The sequence below is a fragment of the Pleurodeles waltl genome, chromosome 10, assembly GCF_031143425.1.
Source record: "Pleurodeles waltl isolate 20211129_DDA chromosome 10, aPleWal1.hap1.20221129, whole genome shotgun sequence".
NCBI classification, from domain to species: domain Eukaryota; kingdom Metazoa; phylum Chordata; class Amphibia; order Caudata; family Salamandridae; genus Pleurodeles; species Pleurodeles waltl.
This window is the reverse complement of record NC_090449.1, coordinates 992,927,571-992,947,082: the sequence shown is the minus strand read 5'-3', so window position 1 is coordinate 992,947,082 and position 19,512 is coordinate 992,927,571.

The window sequence follows — 19,512 nt, the reverse complement described above, 5'->3', positions numbered from 1 at the left end:
GGAAGAACACAGAAGAACAGAAGAGAAGAACACAGAAGACCGGAAGAACACAGAAGAACAGAAGAGAAGAACACAGAAGACCGGATGAACACAGAAGAACAGAAGAGAAGAACACAGAAGAACCGAAGAACACAGAAGAACAGAAGAGAAGAACACAGAAGAACAGAAGAACACAGAGGGAGATGCAGGGGACGAGGAAGCAGAAGAGCAGATGAACAGAAGATCACCAAAGAAGATAAAGAAGACGAAGAGCAGAAGGCAGAAGACCACAGAACGAGATGAGGAAGAAGAGATGCGACAGGAGAGGCTGAGGAGCACACAGGAGAAGAGAGAAGACGGGTAGAGGAAGAGTACAGAAGAAGATTGCAGAGGAGGAGTGAGGAGGAAGAGACAGAGAGGAGGAAAAGAAGCAGGAGCAGGAGAGAGGGGGAGTAGCGCAGGGCAGGGCGAGGGGCTGGGAGGTGGGGGGTACTTACTGTGAGGTGGGTCTCAGGAACTCAGGAACCTGGAGGAGCTGGAGGAGCTGCAGCGGCAGAGGGAGCGACCTACCCTTGGGTCATATTATAATATATATAATTTGTGTATATAGATCTATATATATGTATACATCTTTCCAATTGTGCTTCCCAAAGTGCCTTGACCCCGCCAATCCCGTAGCCCCTAGCCTCTCAGTGCCTGTGCCTGTAACTGCTTGCAGCTCCTATCAACTATTCAAAATTATCCAACTCCCCGTTTGGACAAAACAAAGGAAAGAAGCACACCAACTGTTTACTTATGCACACAAATAGACAACATGATTAGGCTTAAAACAAGACTTTGTCAAGTCCAAATATCACACTCTATCGCTTAAAGAAATAAACCTTATGTTCATAGACATGAAGGACATACTTTCAATATTACGATGCCCATTGACCAAATTTGCCATAAACTTTGATTACATTATCAGGTAAAGCCAATCAAATATGTGAAATGTAATGATAATTCATACATGTTAGAGACATTTTAAAGTTACTTATGACTCCTTTGTCGTATAATCAACAATATCCAATGGGGAGTGGGATAACTTTGACTAGTTGACAGGAGTTGCAAGCTGTTACAGGCACTAGCCATGAGAGGCTAGGAGATCAGCACAATGTCACAGCACATTTGTAAATTTGTTGAATATGGTTCCTGCTGCTTCAGCTTGATGGATGAATTGGAAGAACTGTGAACACATTCATTGTTCACAGTAAGCGGACTGCGGTGGTGGATGCATGTGACTTCTTCACTGGTATAGGGTTAGAGCGCTCTGTTGACTAGGTTTGATCCTGTGGCACCCTCTGGTACCAGCAATGCTTAGTTATCATGCTGTGAGTAGGTGGCACTGTTAGCCTTCTTTGTTTGATGCTGTCAGCAACTGAACTCACCACTTTCTTCAAGCACATGTCTGTTGACATGAGTGAATGGGAAAAAGAGAGGCAGGTAACTGCATTCTTCTTATTTAATGACGACTTGAACACTGACAACACAGTAATTAAAATTTAAAATACCAGAGGAACTAAATTCTTGATGAAGCAGAACTTGTTACTGCTGGAACAGGTGGCCAAGTGTGAACTAAACGAGTGGTGGGAAATCACCTCCCTCACCAATTACATGGAGATAGGATGAATACTGAGGGGGATATGTATTTCTATCATATCCACTTATGAAAATGCAAATCCTGAGCTCCTAAAAGAATGGGCACTGTTTATGCTCAAACCATGCCAGGGGGTACTGGAGATACCAGTCAAGTATGCTAGGTTTGATTTGGAAGCAACTAGAACGGAGCTAAAAAAAGGTGCAAGAATAAATCATAAAGCATGAGGATGATACCAACTGCATAGAATTTCTAAGAGCATTCCAGGAGAACTTTAAGATTCATGAGGCAGCCATAAAGGCTAGAAAGAAACTGATTTCCAAGTGATAAGTCGGACTATGCAGAAGGAAGAATTCTAATTTATGTTAAATACTTTGACGTAGTGCAGAGAGATTTAAAAATCACATAGAAGCAACAACAACAAGATCTATTTCTATTGTCAACAAGCTCTAGCTCTGATGTAAGTTCTGAAGTTGATCAGCAAATGGAGTTGGTTCCTTTAGGAATTAAACCATTAACTTTTTCTCACAAGTTCCAATGGCTAAAATAGAAAAAGGAACAGTCAGTATTTAGCAAACCCAGAGGAAGAGGAAGAAGTGTAAGAAATGGATCAGGACAACACAGAGGGGAGTCAGGAACAAAAGAAAGAGGCTGATCTGCTCAACCAAAGTAGAAACCAGTGTAGGCGAGACACTGATGGATGATGATAAATTGGTGATTAACTTATCTTTACACGAACTGCCACTAGAGAAGAAATCTGTGTTTAGAATTGGACTATTGTTTTATCATGTTGTTGATGTGAACTATACTAGCATTGGCATGGATTATTTCTGTTTGTAAGAAAATTGAAGCTAATAAAATTACACAGGATGTCCACAAAAAGTTATCAAGATAGACCCTTACCTATCTATGATGAGTATTAATCCGGAGTTTAAAGTACAGGATATAGATAACACCCTTCCATTACATGACCTAGAATCCAATAGCGATGATACCACTTGAGGAAATATTAGTGATACACTAAGAAGTATGGTTTTACATCAGAGGCAACACTAAGTAGTGGCTTGAAACTAAAATCAAGATTCAATCTCAACGTGGCATATGACAAAATTGAAGCTTTCCACTGTGTCATGACACAGGAGATTTTCAAATTTCGTGATTTGAAGAACACAGGTGCTTATGATAATTTAACTACTTCACAAAGATCTGATTTGATTAAATTGACTAATGATTCTACTATAATCATCAAACTGTCCGATAAAGGTGGAAATGCATCAGTGATGAATGTGTCTGACTACAGAGTGGATGTACTTAAGCAATTGGGTGATAGGAGTTGTAATTAAATGATCAATTGGGAGATGTATACATATCATGATTTGTTGAGAGGTTGACATGAAGCTGGTCTCTTGGATGTGGATGATTACAGGATTTTAAAGAAAGAACAACTTAAGAATCCGTGCCTATGCCTGCTTCCCAAAGTACTTATTAATTCCAGCATGCCCCCTGGGAGGCCTATTGTTTCCTTCAATAGAGGGGTACTTGAATCCACTACAATATTTTGGGATAATTTTCTGTTTCCTTATGTCACAGGGTTAAGATCAGATTACTGTGAGAGCACTGGTTTTCTATGCATAATACATGACTTGCGTTGGGAAGACATACATACCATGAATACTGCTCCATCTATACCTGATTTGAACAGAAGCTTGGGATAGCTACATGCATGTATTACTTGTGTAGCCGACTCATTTCATTATTGGATCATACCAATATGTTGTTTGATTATCTCAAAGTTTTTCTGGCTGGAACTTCCCTCGTAGACCACTCTTTCAGCTCCATACATATAAACACATATTCATGTAAGTCAGCAACTGTTGTTTTTTAGGAGCCTGGCTCTTACCCATGCTTGAGCGATATCCCATTTTGCGACTATTCGACCAAGCCCACAGAACACCAAATCTGCTTGTGAAAGATCCACATCAGGTGGGATGCGTAGTATAACAAACCAGGGTGTGAAATGAATGTCCTCCTTCAGTACCATTTCAAGTGCTCTTATAAAGACATTCCAATAGTTCCCTAGGAATAGGTAACTACAAATTGTATGTAGGAGCGTGCCTTCTGCTATATGGCATTTATTGCAATTAGAGGTATGTGCTTTTCCTATTTTGAACAGACTGCTTTTATTGCAGTAAGTCATATGTAAAATCTTTAACTGTATAAGGGCCTGATTACGAGTTGGCTCTCATTGGCAGTTGGACCACTGCATTCCTGGTGGTCTGACTGCCTGAATATGCTCCTGGCGGTCTGACTGCCAGGAGACAGCCACCTCCACCGGGATCGGGGATCTCAACGGGTTGGTGACAGTTGGAGTCATAGTCAGCAACGGCAGTGCCGAGTTTGGCACCAATGTGCTGATCACGATTCCCCTTTCTAACAGAAGTTTCATGGCAGGGTCCACTCATGAAAAGGCTGGTGAAAAGGCTGGGGGCCACAGGGGGCCTGCTTTACTTACCACAACCATGTTGTGGGCAGTGCAGTGGCCCCCCTGTCATCACCCTTGGAATGGGCAATGTCTGCTATTGCAGACAGTGCCCATTCCGATGGTGCTTGTATGTGATGGCATTGACCTTGGCTCCCTTAGGATGCCCTAAGGAGCCCAAGCCTATGCTGCTGCAAAACATTGTATACAACATTTCCACCAGTAATACTACCTTTCTACCAGTCAGCCTGGTGGAAACATCATATTACGATGGGGTTGAGGCAGCCTCCTTGATGGGAGCCTCACCCCGCCATATTGGTGGTCTCAGCGGCAATGCAGAAGAGATCGTAATCTGGCCTCTAAGTCTCAAACTGGCTTGGATCTCAAATGCCCTCAATTGCATCAGTGAAACTTCCACTCGGCATCCTCTGAGGGTCCTATTTCTGATTCCCATGAGTTTCAGAGTCTCCTCAGATTATAAGGTTTATTGCTGATTATGATTCAAGATATTGGTGATATTGCCTTAATGCTAAACTTGTCTCCTACTAATCTGCATACAAATGGACTGAAATCCAGGTCTGAGATAGTGACTTCCCCTGATCGATCCCCTCTGCCCGTATGGACACCCTAAAGGCGTGCTGTAGTTGTAGATATTTAAATCACAAGTTGGGATTTAGGGCACATTTTTCCTGTAAGGCTTTAAAGAATTTTACCCCAGGTGAGTCCATCACCTTAACAATTGTGGACATACCTATCGTTCCCACTGTTGAAAATCGATCAGTTTCCCCACCTCTTTCAGCATCTGGCACTGCTGTAATGCCATTTATCCAACACCACTCAAGTAGGTTCCAGCAGGCGGCTGTTACTGGACTCTACTATTTGTAATGTACATCGGTGTGTTTCTCCATCTGTTTTCTCTCCAGCCTCTTAGCCAAATCCGCTTGAGAAACAAACCCCCAACTGTTAATGAGCTGCGGCGGGGAGGTCTACAATTACATCAGAATCTCTAGGAGAGGTTGTATCCCACTGTACACCAGTGTACCTTAAGCCTAGGAATCCCTTGGTCCAAGAGAAGCACAAAAAGGGGCCTTCCTATCAATTCTATCAAAGTAGAAAGTGAGTTTAAAATATGGGGTGTTTTGTAGGATGTGCAAGAGGTTCAGAAGTGTGGTCATTTTTAGTATAGCTTCCCTTCTTGTCAACAGCAATGTATGAACATCCTCCATCTGTCTGTGACTGACTGAAAGTTTAAAAAGGACCGTCTATACATATATGTATGCGTGAAAAAGGGGGCTATTTGCATTGTCCCCCTACCTTTTGCCCCCATCCTTGACTGATACTGGTGTTTTCTAACTCTGATATTGGCCAGGGCTCTGCTAACCAGGCCCTGGACCAGTGCTTTGTTTAAAAGGTACATTGTAATTAGGTAAAATTACAGTTGGATCTGAAAACCTACGCGTATGTCCCTAGTATATAGAAGGGCATGCTGTTTAGAGGCCCAGTAAATATAATGCACTTAAGTATGTACTACTGTGTTGCCTGCTGTCCTTTTAAAAGTCAACCCTGACTTGCAGGCTGCTTTTAAAATAAAACAACGTCCAAATTTGACTTTGGAATTAGAAGTCATTCCAAAGTTTTAAACATCCACATTTTACAAATAATTCACTCCTGTAGTCTGACCTAGTTCCCTAAGAGTAAGGTGCATTGTAATATTGAGAAGGGATATCATGAAAGATGCTTTATATGCCTTGGTGAGGGAAAAACTGCCCATTTCATTGTTCCCCATTATAGCGCTGCCAGCTCCGTAGGCTAACATGGGAAGGCTTTATTAAAGTTTTGACAGAAGTGAGCTAAATCAGACATTCAAAGTGTCAAAATATCAGCTACAATAAAAACAATAACATGCCAAAGTTAGATTTATTATTACTATTGCAGGAAAGTCAGGTCACTTCAGAGGTGACACAGCCTGTCACAAGAAGGTGGCCAGCACTGGTAGCCCTAAGGGAGGACTCCTCAGATGAGGACACCCTCTTAGCATTATGCTGGGAGACAGGCCCAGATGTTAAGCTGGTGATCCCTGAGGGTGGGTATAGGCACCCTTCATTCAGGTGAATGGGGTCCTTACTACTGGCCTGAGAGACATATGTGCCACTCACATCATAGTGAGTGACAGGTTGGTGTCCCCAGACATATAAGTCCCAGGAGAAGTGAGGAGAGGAAGTGTAGCATCAGGTGGGGTCACAGCCAAACCCGTAGCCATTATGCCCCTAGAGAGGGAGGGTACCCTTCACTGGTATAAGGTGATGGTCAGTGCTGACCTTCCACTAGATTGTATCCTAGGCAATGACCTCCCAGAGGTTGATCAGATCCCAGATGGCATGGTTGCCTGCACCTCCATACCCAAAGATCGTGGGGAGCCAGTCCCCAGTCCCTACAGTTAGGAGACTGGGGTTTCAAAAGAAAGAGAAAAAGAGGAAGAAATGTAAGCCACTCATAAAGAGAGATACAGTTAGTCAGGGCCTTCTGACACAATAAGGAGGAGGCCCAGAGTTGGCACTGGTAAGGCTTAACCTGACTACAAGGAAGTCTTGAGCAGTCAGGAAGCTGTTCAGCAGCAATGCGTTACCCCTGCACTGGCAGAATGGAGAAAAAATGTCTGCCACAGGATGTGGTATCCCCCCACTCTAAAGAGCAAGAACGTTTCTAGCAACCCACAGTTGCCCCTAAAGCAGCTCACCCACATGTCAGTGTAGATCTTAGGGTGTGGATTTGGATTCTGATAGCTGTCAGTAGTTTCTGTTGGGTGCTGGCCTTTACAGCAGCACTGTATTTGACATGGTAAGCAGGCTTACTAGGCAATGATAAGTTAGCTATCCTGGCCCTGTTGGTCATGGTGGGGTTACTCAAGTGCTGGATGACCTCTGTGGGTAAGCTAGGTGTTGCCCTAACAAAGGGAAGGAGGAATCAACAAACACAAAGTGGGGTTTTCAACTTAAAAAGGGTCCTGTTACTGTTAAGATGGGTCAACTGCCCAGAGGTAGTGACCTGTACAGACGGTTATAAGACAGAGTAGGCCCTGCAATTGTACAGCCAGTTTTCATTACATTCTGTCTTGCCTGATCATCCAATAAAACTCTCCCATAGCTAGGCTGAGTCTCCTGGACATGTTGGATGGGTCAGGGCACCCAGTAAGAAATGGTCAGGCCCTTGCAGATGGGGTCCCTGGGGCCAAAATACACCTGGGGAGTGGGGCCATGTGACCCCCTTCTCTTCCAATAATTGCTAATTGACTTGGCCCCGGGGGATGGGGTTTCCAGGGTCACAATCAGCCTAGGGAGGGGGGTGGCGTGGCCCCTCCTCATAGTTTTTTAAATTGGTCCCCGTGGCCAAAATCAGCCCAAGAGGGTGGGGGCATGCAGCCACAACCCCTTTCACAAATGATCTGGGCCCCAGGGGATGGGGTCCCCAGGAGTCAAAATCAGCCCAGAGAAATGTGGCCCCCCTTAACTTTCACTAATTTTGCAGGATCCAAAATTGGCTTGGGAGGGAGTCCGCGTGACCACCCCTTCCCTTTTAGAGATGCTGTGTGGGTGGCAACAGGAGGCTGGATTAAGGTAGGGTAATTTAATATCACTTAACGTTAAAAAAAAAAAACTTTGAATTTCACTGAAAAAATGAAAGGTTAGAGTGAAGTAATAGAAGGTTCAGATATTACATGCACAAAACCATAGAAATTCAACAGTTATGGTTATGCTTATCTCAAGACACTATGGTACTCATGTTATCTTTGGCAGTAAAAACCGCCTACCGCTGCAGTGACGGCCGCCAAAATACTGCCACCGTGGCTACCATCCGTCTGCCATATTATGAGCAGTGCCGGACTTCTGCCACAAGAAGTGCGGAAATCTTGCAGTGTTCATGGTGGCAGACGATGGTAATCTGGCGCTGCTACCACCAGCACCGCCGCACCAGTAGAACACCACCAGCTGTATTATGACAAATAATACAGCCTGGCGGTGTTCTGGTAGCAGGGTGCTGCTGGCGGTAGCAGCGCCCCTTCCTGCTCCCCGCCGGAAGACCTCCTCGACAAAGGTAAGTCAGGCTTCTGACAGGGGAGGGGGGTGTGAGGGTAGGGGGCGTTGTGTGTGTGTGTGTCTGAGTGTGTGCATGAATGTGTGAGTGAGTGTGTGAAAGCATCAGTGTGTGTTGTGTTGTTTGTGTGGTTGTATGTGTGAGTGAATGCGTATAAGAATGGTGAAGTGAGTGCATGTCTGCATGTCAGTGTGAATGTGTGTGAGTATGTCTGGACCTATGTGTGTATGAAAGTGTGTATGGCAGTGTGTGTATGAATGCGTGTATGCCAATGTGAGTGATTGGGTGTGTGCATGTATGGGGTGGGAGGTGAGTCAGAGGATTGGTGGGGGTGGGGGTTGTGTGTTTGGATCGGAGAAGTTGGGGAGTGTGTGTTTGAATGTAGGGGGGTAGGGGGCATATGGTGTTTGTTGGGGGTGGGGAAGCCACCCACCAGTGACAGGGAATTCCCTGTCACTGGTAGGGCCTACCGCCATGGTTTTCATGGTGTTGCTACCGCCACGAAAACCATGGTGGTAAGCAGGCTCATAATGCTGCTGGCGGTACTGTGCTTGCCGCCGGGCTGGAGATTGACATCTCCGGCCTGGCGGCTGATACCACCATGGCGGTATGAGTGGAGAAGTGGCCATTCACATAATGTGGCGGTATGTACCACCAGTCTGTTGGCGGTACTACCGCCACATTAACATTCACCGCCGGGGGTCATAATGACCCCCTATAACATGTGCTCTAAGGTAACTATAACTTGTGCTCTCACCATTCACTGCTGCTTACCCCATGTATTAGATCAGTGAAGACATCTTCTATGACATGAATTATAATATAATTCCAGCATTTACAATAAAATTATTGATGAGAAAACTGTGCATGGAAGGGCATGTGTTATAACTACCTTAGAGCACGTGCTGGCCCTGTGGCCAATCCCCTTTAATCACCAAACCCTGCGCCATGCACAGCCTTCAGCCTTGACAGTAAGGGTTGGCTGCAGGGAAGATCTTTACCACTAGACCACATGTGACTTTTTACCATGCAGGGTCCCGACATAGCTATGACATTCAACCCAATGTTTTTGATAGGAAATGTTCCATCACTAGAAATGTTAAACCCTTTCGCTGTTAGGCCTGCTCCCCCTCCCAGTGCTGAGCTCTTTTTTGTTTATTTGGGGTTGTTTGCGCTTAAGGCTCCATCATGTTTTGTCCATATAAGCTATCCACACAGATGTGCATACTTTTTTTCAAACACACTGGGGTTTCTAAAGATACCCAGGGTTTGTGGATTCCCCTAGAGGTGACAAAAAAATAGGAAAAAATAAAGCAAATTTTTGAGTTCTTTGAAAAAAATAGGGAAAAGTGTTCTAAATAAAAGTTTCCGTTTTTTTCCTAAAAATGGTATCCATGAATGGGTTGCTTTGCTAAAGATACCATCTTCACAGCTTTCAGGAACATGCAGAGCTGAATCAAAAAACATAATTTTGTACCACCATTTTCATATTTTTCTAAGATTTTGCCTATTTTCCCCATTTTTGTGCTCTTAGCGAGCCAGAAATGCTATAGATTTCTGAAAATGTAGGCAACATTCCAAATTCAACAAAGGGTCATAGGTGTAGAACCTCCAAGGTTTTTCCAAGTAAAATATTTGTTGAAATAAAGAAATATTGAAAATCAGTAGGAAGAAACAGGCATTTGTGACAATATTCTCATCTGTAACTTGTTGTCACAATGGTCGACTGACAAAAGCAATATACCATTGAATTCAGTAGATCCTTCTGATTGCAAGAATATATAGGGTTTGTAGGTTCTCTAAGAATTCAAGTTACCTAGGTCAAACAATGCACCACACAAAGGCTTTTCAGTGAGCCCTGAGTTTAGACCAATTCTTATAGAGAAAAGGACAGAGTGAAAAAATGGTATCAAGGAAAATTATGCATTTCTGAAATGGCCACACAATATAGAGTTTAGGGGCAGTGGTAATTTCTACATCTCTAAATTTTTAAGTATGTGTACTTGTGTATGATTTGGGGGATATGTTTCAAAATGTCATCTTTCTTATACATTGACACATTTTAAAGGAACAGATTCAGCGAAATCCAATTGGTAATAACAAATGTTCTACAATTCAATGCTTCTACAGGTCTCCCAATAAAAAAAGCACCTCACGTGTGTGGTTAGGCCTAGTGACCCGACAGGAAATGGCCCAAAATGCAACATGGACACAGCACATTTTTACGGCGAAAGTTGACCCCCTTTTTCCGATGTGGGTAGCTCTAGCTTTTGAACCCTAGCTCAGCTGGTTCCTAGGAAAATCTAGCCAACCTGTACATTTTCAAAAACTAGACACTTAGTGGTATCCAGGGTGAGCTGACTTGCATTGCTCTTACCACATTTTTTTTACCCAGAAACCCTTGCAAACCTCAAACTTTGACTAAAACAACACATTTTCCCCACATTTCTGTAATGGAAAGTTCTGGAATCTGCGATAAGTCACAGACTTCCTTCCACCCGGCTTTCCCCCAAGTATTCATATAAAGATTGTACCTCACTCTTGTGAGTAGGCCTGGTGCCCGAGACAGGAAACAGCCAAGAACACAACATGGATGCATCACATTTTTCCAACAACAACTGACCCTCTCTTTCCGATGTGGGTAGCTCTAGATTTTGGACCCTAACTCAGCCGACACCGAGAGAAACCAAGCCAAGCAGCACATTTCTGAAAACTTGAAGCATAGGGTAATCCAGGATGGGGTGACTTGCATGGATGCCATTAGGTTTTTTTTTTTAACACAATGCCCTGCTAATCTTTAACTTTTCCTGAAATAACACGTTTTCTTACATTTATGTGATGGAAACTTCTAGAATAACAGGAATCCTCAAAATTCCCACCTCTCAACATTGCCTCAACTGTGCCAAAAAAATTGCTGCCCTACTTGTGTGGCTGGGTCCAGTGCCGCAATTGGAACAGGTCAAACCCAGGTCAATGGGAGTCCTTGATTGGAGACTCTTATTGACCACAGGTGGATATATACTTTTGCTGGCACTAGGCCCAGCCCCACAAGTGGATCAGAGTTTTTATTGGTATAGATGGGGCAATGCTAGTTAGTAGCAATTTTGTGGATTCTTGTGGATACTGGAAGTTTCCATCACAGGAATATAGGAAAAATGCTTGACTTCAGGCAAAGTTGGATGTTGTAGGGCATTGTGGGTAAGAATAAAACATGTAATCTCTGGTGTCTAGTGGGCTTTCTGGCCCACCGGGAGATAGTTCAAGGTAATAACACCCATCTGCCCCCCAAGGGGGGTGGAAAGACTGTGTCCATTTTTGTTCGAGGGCATGGGCATTGGCATGCCCATTTTGTGCAGTCCCCACTCTTAAATAATCTCAAAACAATTGTCCCTGGTACCTAGTGTGCTTTATGATCCTCTTGGGGGGGTGTAGATCAAAGACTTTTATCTGATCTGACCCCCCAGGGGGGTGGGAACACTGAATGTGTCCAATAAAATCAAAGGGGGAAGCGAAAGCACTTGCCCAAGGGGCCGCTACCCCCTCCCTGGTGTCTAGTGGAGGATTCCTGCTTGAGGATTGCCTTCCTTCGATGATCCCCAATCAGGAATCTACTAAGGAGGGGTAGCATCAGAAAGGGAATTTTCTCCCTTTTCGACAGATACCTCTCCTGTCTGGATTAGTGCTCGGGAGCTGAGATAGCCCCACAAGCACTGAGGCAGTGAAAGTGAAAAGAGCCAATTGGTTTATTTTACTTTCAGTGCTCAATTGTCATTTTCCCTGAAAAATAAACAGCCTTGTGAGATGGGGAAGCTTATCTCTATCTCCTGAGACTGTTTCTTTCAGCAGGGAATCCCTATTGTGCCCTCAACCGAGGGATTTCTAGTGCCATGTGCGTGGACGACAGGAAACTGCCTGACGCACATGGGCACTGTGGTGTCGGTTGGCTTCCGGCCGTCCTACACACCCAAAAGATTAACATTCAAAACATGAGTAAATAAACACACTTGCAAGAGGTAGCAGGATTTGAACCTTCAACGTACTGAGTGACAGTCCAAAAGCTTTACCATTAGGCCAGAGACCACTCTGCTCTGTTGTGCACCAAAATGTAGCTATAACATTAAAACCTAAAATCTTGTTCATGTGAACTTTGAAGTAATTGAATTGAAAGACAATTGCAATAGCAATCTCCATCTCTCTCTTCCATCTTATTAGTTGTCTATTAATTTAGGAGGGTGGGACAGTCCGTCCTTCTAAAGGGTTCATCTAGCGAGCTGTCCCTAGGTTGTGAGTTAGTGACAAATGTTAATAAACAAACATTAAAACCTTCTCCACCTTTCCCCCCAACCTTCTTTTCCTATGTGCAGGTTTGAAATACTGCATCCCCAACTGCACAAAGGTCTGTTGGCCCTCTCCTGCCAAAACACAATAGCCTATAATACTGGTAGAATTACAGTACCTTGCAATGTTTTGCCAGTCCATCATGATGCCACAAACCATATAAGACCAAAGAGTCTCGGGTTGTCGGTTTACGGTCTCTTAAGTCATTGTCTCTTAACTGGGTCAGATCAAGACTCTAGTCTGTCTGTGTCCATCTCCTATGTCTCATTGAATCACTCCCCATGCTCCCTCTATGGTTGGGTGTAACATGCAATTTTGGATAGCATGATTACGCTAAATTACAGAGAAATTATTAAACATTTTGCATACTTATAAAAAAATTATCTGAATGGTCTGTTTGGATAAATTTCAGCTTGGAAATGCAATATTTATTTGATTTCTGATTTCTCACTTTTTGGTTTGTAGGTTTGGACTCAAAAATTACTCAAAAAGTCCACTTGGGTGAAAAATGCTTTTTGATTTCTCACGTTAAAGGAACTGCTGCTTGTGTTAAAAACACTGCAGCTTGTGTTCCTAGATGTAGTTTTGCACTAAACAATTACCTCAATTACCACAATTAGGCCATAACGTTTCTCTTATAGCTCTACTGCTCTCTCAATCACTTTACAAAGATGCTTGTCTCATAAGTGCCATTTCAAACCCCACCTTTCCTATTTGGGTCTCTAGTACTGAATCATTATTTCTAATTGCCTGCAGGGTCAACTCAGTGTCTGCTGTAGAGGACACATCTAGTCCTTACAAATTAGTCCAGTTTGCTTTGGTTCTTTGTTTGAACACTGTCTTTTTCAAGGCTGATGTGGGTATAAAAGAAGCAGGTTGCATCCAGCCCTTGAATTCACAAAGTCACTGTCTGGGATGTGGTATTGACATTTTTTATATATGTTGAAAGGTTTAGCGGGATAAGGGAATGCATCAATCCACACACTCCACCAGTTTCCTCTCTAGGTGTTCTGTGTGAGCCACTCACCTGAATTCCAGGCATTCCGATGGGGTGATAACATATCCCCAATCCCAGTGAGGACTGACGTGACTGCGATGAAGAGTACATTGCCCTCTCACCAGTCTTCAAGGGGAAGGGGTTTGGGGAAGAGAAAAAGAGAAAATACAAGTTTCTGCTTCGTTGGACTGCAGAATCGGACAGCTGGACCCTGGACTGCGTGTCATGATTGCTCAAAATACTGAGTTCTTTGTTTTTAGAATTCTGGGCTGTAACAGAAGTACTTCATTAATACATTGAACGTTCATAAACTATTGCGGAATTATACATTTCCTAATGTCAGTCATTGTCGACACATTGTACATTCTTTACATACATTTCAATAAGGCTGAACAACTCTCTTCCTCATTTTACAATACTTTCACTGAGTCTCTGAAGCAATGTCCAAACTCAAAAATAATCAACTCAACTAAAGGGCTACTTGTGTTCTGGTGTATTCTATTGCCTATAATAGTTTTGATAAACTTGCTCTAATTCCGATCTCCTAATTCTCCGAGGAGCACTTGTTACAGGAAATGCATCTTTCCTTAAAGTCTGTTTAGCAATATCTTGGATTCCCGCTCAAATGATAAATCACGCTAGTTCTTATTGTCATAAATTATATAAAAGACAGAGCTCTGTTTTGTTTCATTGATTTTAGTGAAGCACATTAAGTGATTAATCCTTCTTTACCTTGAAATGAAGTTACTTGCTTGAAAATGTCAGAAAAACTCAAACTGGGTTTGTTCACCTTTCTCATTTTCTCTTTTTTTACAGGAAATACAAGATCATTGGCAGAAGACGTAAGAGGAGAGCCGGGACTCTGTAGGAAGCCGGCCAGAGGGCTAGGCTCACAAGAAATTGGCTGGAGGCTATCAGGAGGACGATAAATGCTGGAACTCTACTGGAAGCTGGTCAGAGAACGGGGAACACTGTAACTTGACTGGAGGCATGCTGGAGGGCAAGGAACTTGACTTGACTGGAGACAGGTGCAGAGCAATAGGTACAAAGCCAATTAGGGCCTTAGACTCACAAGCATCCTTAAATAATCAAATGTGAACATGTGCCTTTTGGCAGTTGACTGCTTGTTAAGGAAATGAGCAATTATCATCCTGATTGTGGAACATGTTCAAGACAGCACATTGTGAAGCACATGTTTTGCAGTTACAGTTGGAGCAGGTGGAAAGGCAGAAGGTTGCTTGTTAAGATACTGAGCAATTATTCTCCTGAATGTGGCACATGTTCAATTCAAATCACATTGTGAAGAGCACATGTTTTATCAGTTACAGTTGGAACCAGTTTAGCAGGTGGGATACCATGTGCATAATCAGCAAGTATTGATTATAATAAATTAGACATTTAACAAGCATTGGTTATTGCAAATGTGATATTAAAGGATGCCCAAATAAATCTGAATGTTGCAAGCAACTGAACCTTACTGTAATAGAGCCCTTGGGTGTGCTAGTGTACCCACAACACTAAGGGATCCCCAAGGGGCTCGTTACCATGTCACTGTGGCCTGCATCGGCCCCTGAGCTCACAGACTCAGGTATTAACAGCACAAGCCCTGTGTAAGCCACCCAAGGTCTCTCTTGTCTGAAAAATCAATGGGTAGTCTTCCCCGCACTCAAGTGCCTCCATCGGTTCCCTGTAATGATAGGGTCAGGAATTCACCCACTATTCTCAGAGGCTACCAGCCTTCTCCATTTATTCTTGTTACCTACCTTCACAGACCCACAAGGTCATCCAATCTGGCTCTGCTGGGTGTCTACCTAGCTCTCTTGGTGAAGGTTATGTACTTGGACATTCCTGGTTTGTTCTTGTGGTACCACCCCTAATTTGTGTTTGGGGCCTCCTCAGTGGCTTCTGTTCTGCTCCTGCAGAGAACTGTGCCTTTTAATGGGAACCATATTTATTGGTACCTGCTCCTTTGGTGCAGCCCAGCAGCAGCTGATTCTTCATCCTTTCTGCAGTGCCAGATCCATCCAGAGAGGGAGGCTGCCTCTGCCCCAATCACTCTCTGCTCCCACCAAGCCTGCCATCCACTCAGGTCTTCTTTCAGCCTCTTTCCTCTGATCTCCCTGGGCACCCCACAGCCACAATTTCAAATCCTTCTCCTTCACATTGCAGGCCTTCTACAGTGTCATGGCAGTGGGGAGTGGAAAACTTTGGTTCTTCACTCACTGCTCCTCTCCTATCAGCTACTGTAGACCTGGATTTCTTGCTCTGCCCACCCAGGACTGGTAAGTTCCAGGGTAGTCACTCGTTCCATGGACATGTTGGTGTAATAGGAATACACTGTTTTTCTCCTCCTGGGGTCCATCCAAGCTATTGGTTGCCCCTCAGCCTATTTGCACCAAGTGACAGCCTCCACAGGCCCCAGAGGCTCCACAGCTATCTTTTGTTACTCATGATGTTGCTATTGACTCAGCACATGCATGGCTTTGCATTGGATGAGGACTGTCCAGAAAAGCCCCACAACTATTTTTTCCGAGTCAAAGCACCCAAAACACATGGCTGATGGTTGTTAAAAGTTAGCTTGGAGAAGGATTAAGAACGGATCAGCGGAACTGCATTAGGGCATCTCTAAAGTGCGACCACCAGGTACCTGGGATTGCCACGGCTTTATCCTCTTTTTATCTTGATATTTCTTAAGAAGGCTCTACAGGGCTCCTGGCAACAGTTCACTTACTGCCACTTATTTTATCTGCAGTGTACTGCATCCCATGTGGAAACTTCCTCCACTAAAGGAGACCGAAATGGAATTATGTTGTCAATAGTGTATGAATGTGTTACTATTCCAAGATGGCCAAAATGTTGGTTCTAAATGTAGCAGCCATGCCAGATCTCTAAAACAATAATAGCTTATTAACCATGCCTCTTTACGACAGATGCCCAGAGTTTCATTATTATAAGCATATGCTTGCTGTGTTTAGACAGCTGCTTGTTTTATTTTCTGTTCCTTGTATTATTTGTTTGTCTTGTATAGGTTGTTGCATGTGTCTGTGTTCAATTACTGTTGTGTTAGAGAGTGAATACAAGAATGAGTTAGAAGATGGATAGGCAAGCATGAGTCCCAAGATGAGAGACAGAGTTCATGTATGATGACTGATTGACTTAATCCTTCAATGACACAAACGTAGTTTCATTCGTAGTTTCATTCATAAACCAGACCCATTGGCACTGCTAATGTTCATTTTAAATGGAAACTATTGTTTGATGCAGTGATGAAGGTTAAATCCTCACCATTATTTGAAAATGATCTGCCATTTCCTACCCTAGGATAATCCAAGGAAATCTGTATGGAGGTTAGAAATTATTTTGCAGCCTCATTTGCAAGGGCTGTAAGGCTGAGTAAGCACATCGTTTTAGTTTAGAAAAAAAAACAATCACACCTACTATAACAGAGAGCACCAATTTGTGTCCTGTCTTGCTACTTGTATTAAAGTGCCCATGCGCCCACAGTCAGACTAGTAAACATGTGAAACCCACTCAAAACCACCTTTGCAAAAGCAAATTTGAAAATAATCTGCATATGTGCAAAGAAAACATAGGATATTCTGGGACGCAACAGCTCATACCACGCGTTCAGCATTATTAAATATCTAAAGTAATTGACATTTATTCGACTGTAGTAGCTTTCAAGGAATAAACTAGTCATTTAATGCACCTAATAGTTACTATATAGCCGTTTACAAAATGTTATTTAATTGATACATCAGTTATAAGCATCAGGGGTTGTGACACTGCTATTTTTGTTCGACTTTTAGCTTTAGTCCTGTAATCCATATTGCATGAATTGCAAATGTAATCATAAGCGTGAAAAAAAGGTTAAAATGCTCTGAAGCAGTGAGGCGTGCTGCCTGAGCAAACAAAGGCGCCATTGTTAAGAGTGCAGAAAACAGCAGGGGCTCTTTTGTTACACTGTGGGAAGCACTGATCTCTTTTTATAGAGGCGGCGTTCCATTCTTATAGCTATGCAGTACCCTGATTATTACAGCAAAAACGTCTCCCACTTTTACTTTTATTCTTCCCTCGGAATAATCTTTTTCCATAGAAGGTTTCCAGTTGATTATGTCAGAGCAATTCAGAACACTGGCTCTAGAATACCAGCCTTTGTAGTTTATTGTGCGCTCACAGTTTGCCTTGTTATCTATAAACATTGTATTTCATAAATCTTCCAAAGTCACCTGTGACTATTAAACATACTAATCATCTTCAATAAAAAGATAGAAAGTTTAAAAGCAATAATTTCCTAATCCCTTCTACAATAGGAATAAACTGGTATTTATAAATCTTTTGTAATTATACTCGATATTTTCATTTAAAAAGAAGCTTAGTATGAAGGACAACCCATTTAAGAAGCTTGATTTATCTCAGCGAAAGTATCACGTGCTTCTCATAATACGATATACAGTTCAAAGCCAAAATACAGCAATGAAACCATTGTATGACTGTTCCTGACATCTATAAAAGTATGGTGCAGAATGCATGATCTAGATGAATGCATGGCCTAATCACTACAGAAAACGTTAATTCCTAAGGGCCAGATGTATCAAACATTCTTGTGATCGCAAACGGATTGCAAAATAGCATTTTGGTATGTAACAACTCCAGTTTTCGATTCGGTAACCTGTTACCGAATCGCGAATTGGATTTGCAACTACATACCGATTCGGTATTAGGAAGCAGCGCGTCAAGGGCGTCCCCTCCTAACACCAAATCGCAGAGGTATGCATGATTGTTTTGTGACCGTGAATGCGGTCGCAAAACAATCGCAGTTACCACTAATTTGAAATTGGTGGTAACCCAGTCGCAAAGAGGAAGTGGTCTCCAGGGGACCCCTTCCTCCTTGTGAATGCATGCGAAAATGTTTTTTAAGAGTAGGCAGTGCTCCTATGGACCACTGCCTACTCTTAAAAAATGAAAAGAAAACTTTTAATTTTTCATTTTTAAACGCATCCCGTTTTCCATTAAGGAAAACGGGCTGCATAAAAAAAAAGATTGCTTTATTAAAAAGCAATCACAGACATGGTGGTCTGCTGAGCCCAGCAGGCCACCATCAATGTGATTGTACCCATTCACAATGGCTCGCACATTGCAACCTACCTCTTGAATATTAATGAAGTAGGTCCATTTGCAAGCCCTTGCGAATCTCAGTATGAGACTTCTGGAATTTCCTACATTCCAATAGCGATTCGCTATTCGCTAAAAATCACAATTAGGTAATCACTATTGTGAAGAATGATACATCTGGCCCTAAATCCTCACTTTCAATTTCCAGTTTGAATCAAACAATAAATCTTGCAAGATATTACGGTACATACATATGTCTATAGTACTCATCTGCATCCATTCCACAGGGTGATTGTCAACTGGTTCAACTGAGTATTTCAGTCTTATGATGTAAATATTGAGAGCAATCAATGAATTGGTAGGACAATGCAGTACCCTATTGCGGAATACAAAGATAACTCCCATTTACTTTCACCAGGTGAGTTAGTACATGTGGGGAAACAGGGCTGGCTGCAGAAGCCCTCTCACTTTTTGCCCCCATTTTTAGTGGTGTTTTCTGACTCTGATTGTGCCCTGGGCACTGCTAACCAACCCCAGGGTCCAGTGTTCTGTTTAAACTGGTATATACAAATTATAAAAATTAGGCCTAATTATGATTGGCTCTGACAACCTACCGATAAGTCCCTAGTACAGGGTAGGGCATGTAGGTTTAGAGACTGCAGTAAAGTTAGTGCACCCATAGATGCACTGCTGTGTCATTGTAAAGGCAGGCCTGCCTTGCTGTTTGCTTTTAAGGTAAAATTAACTCCAAATTTGACTTTGGAATTAAAAGTACTTTCAAAGTCTCAAACTACCTTTTTTGCATATGTCACCCCTAAGGTCTGCCCAGGTGCCCCGAGGGTTGGCTGCATTGTCAATATAAACAACAACTTTACT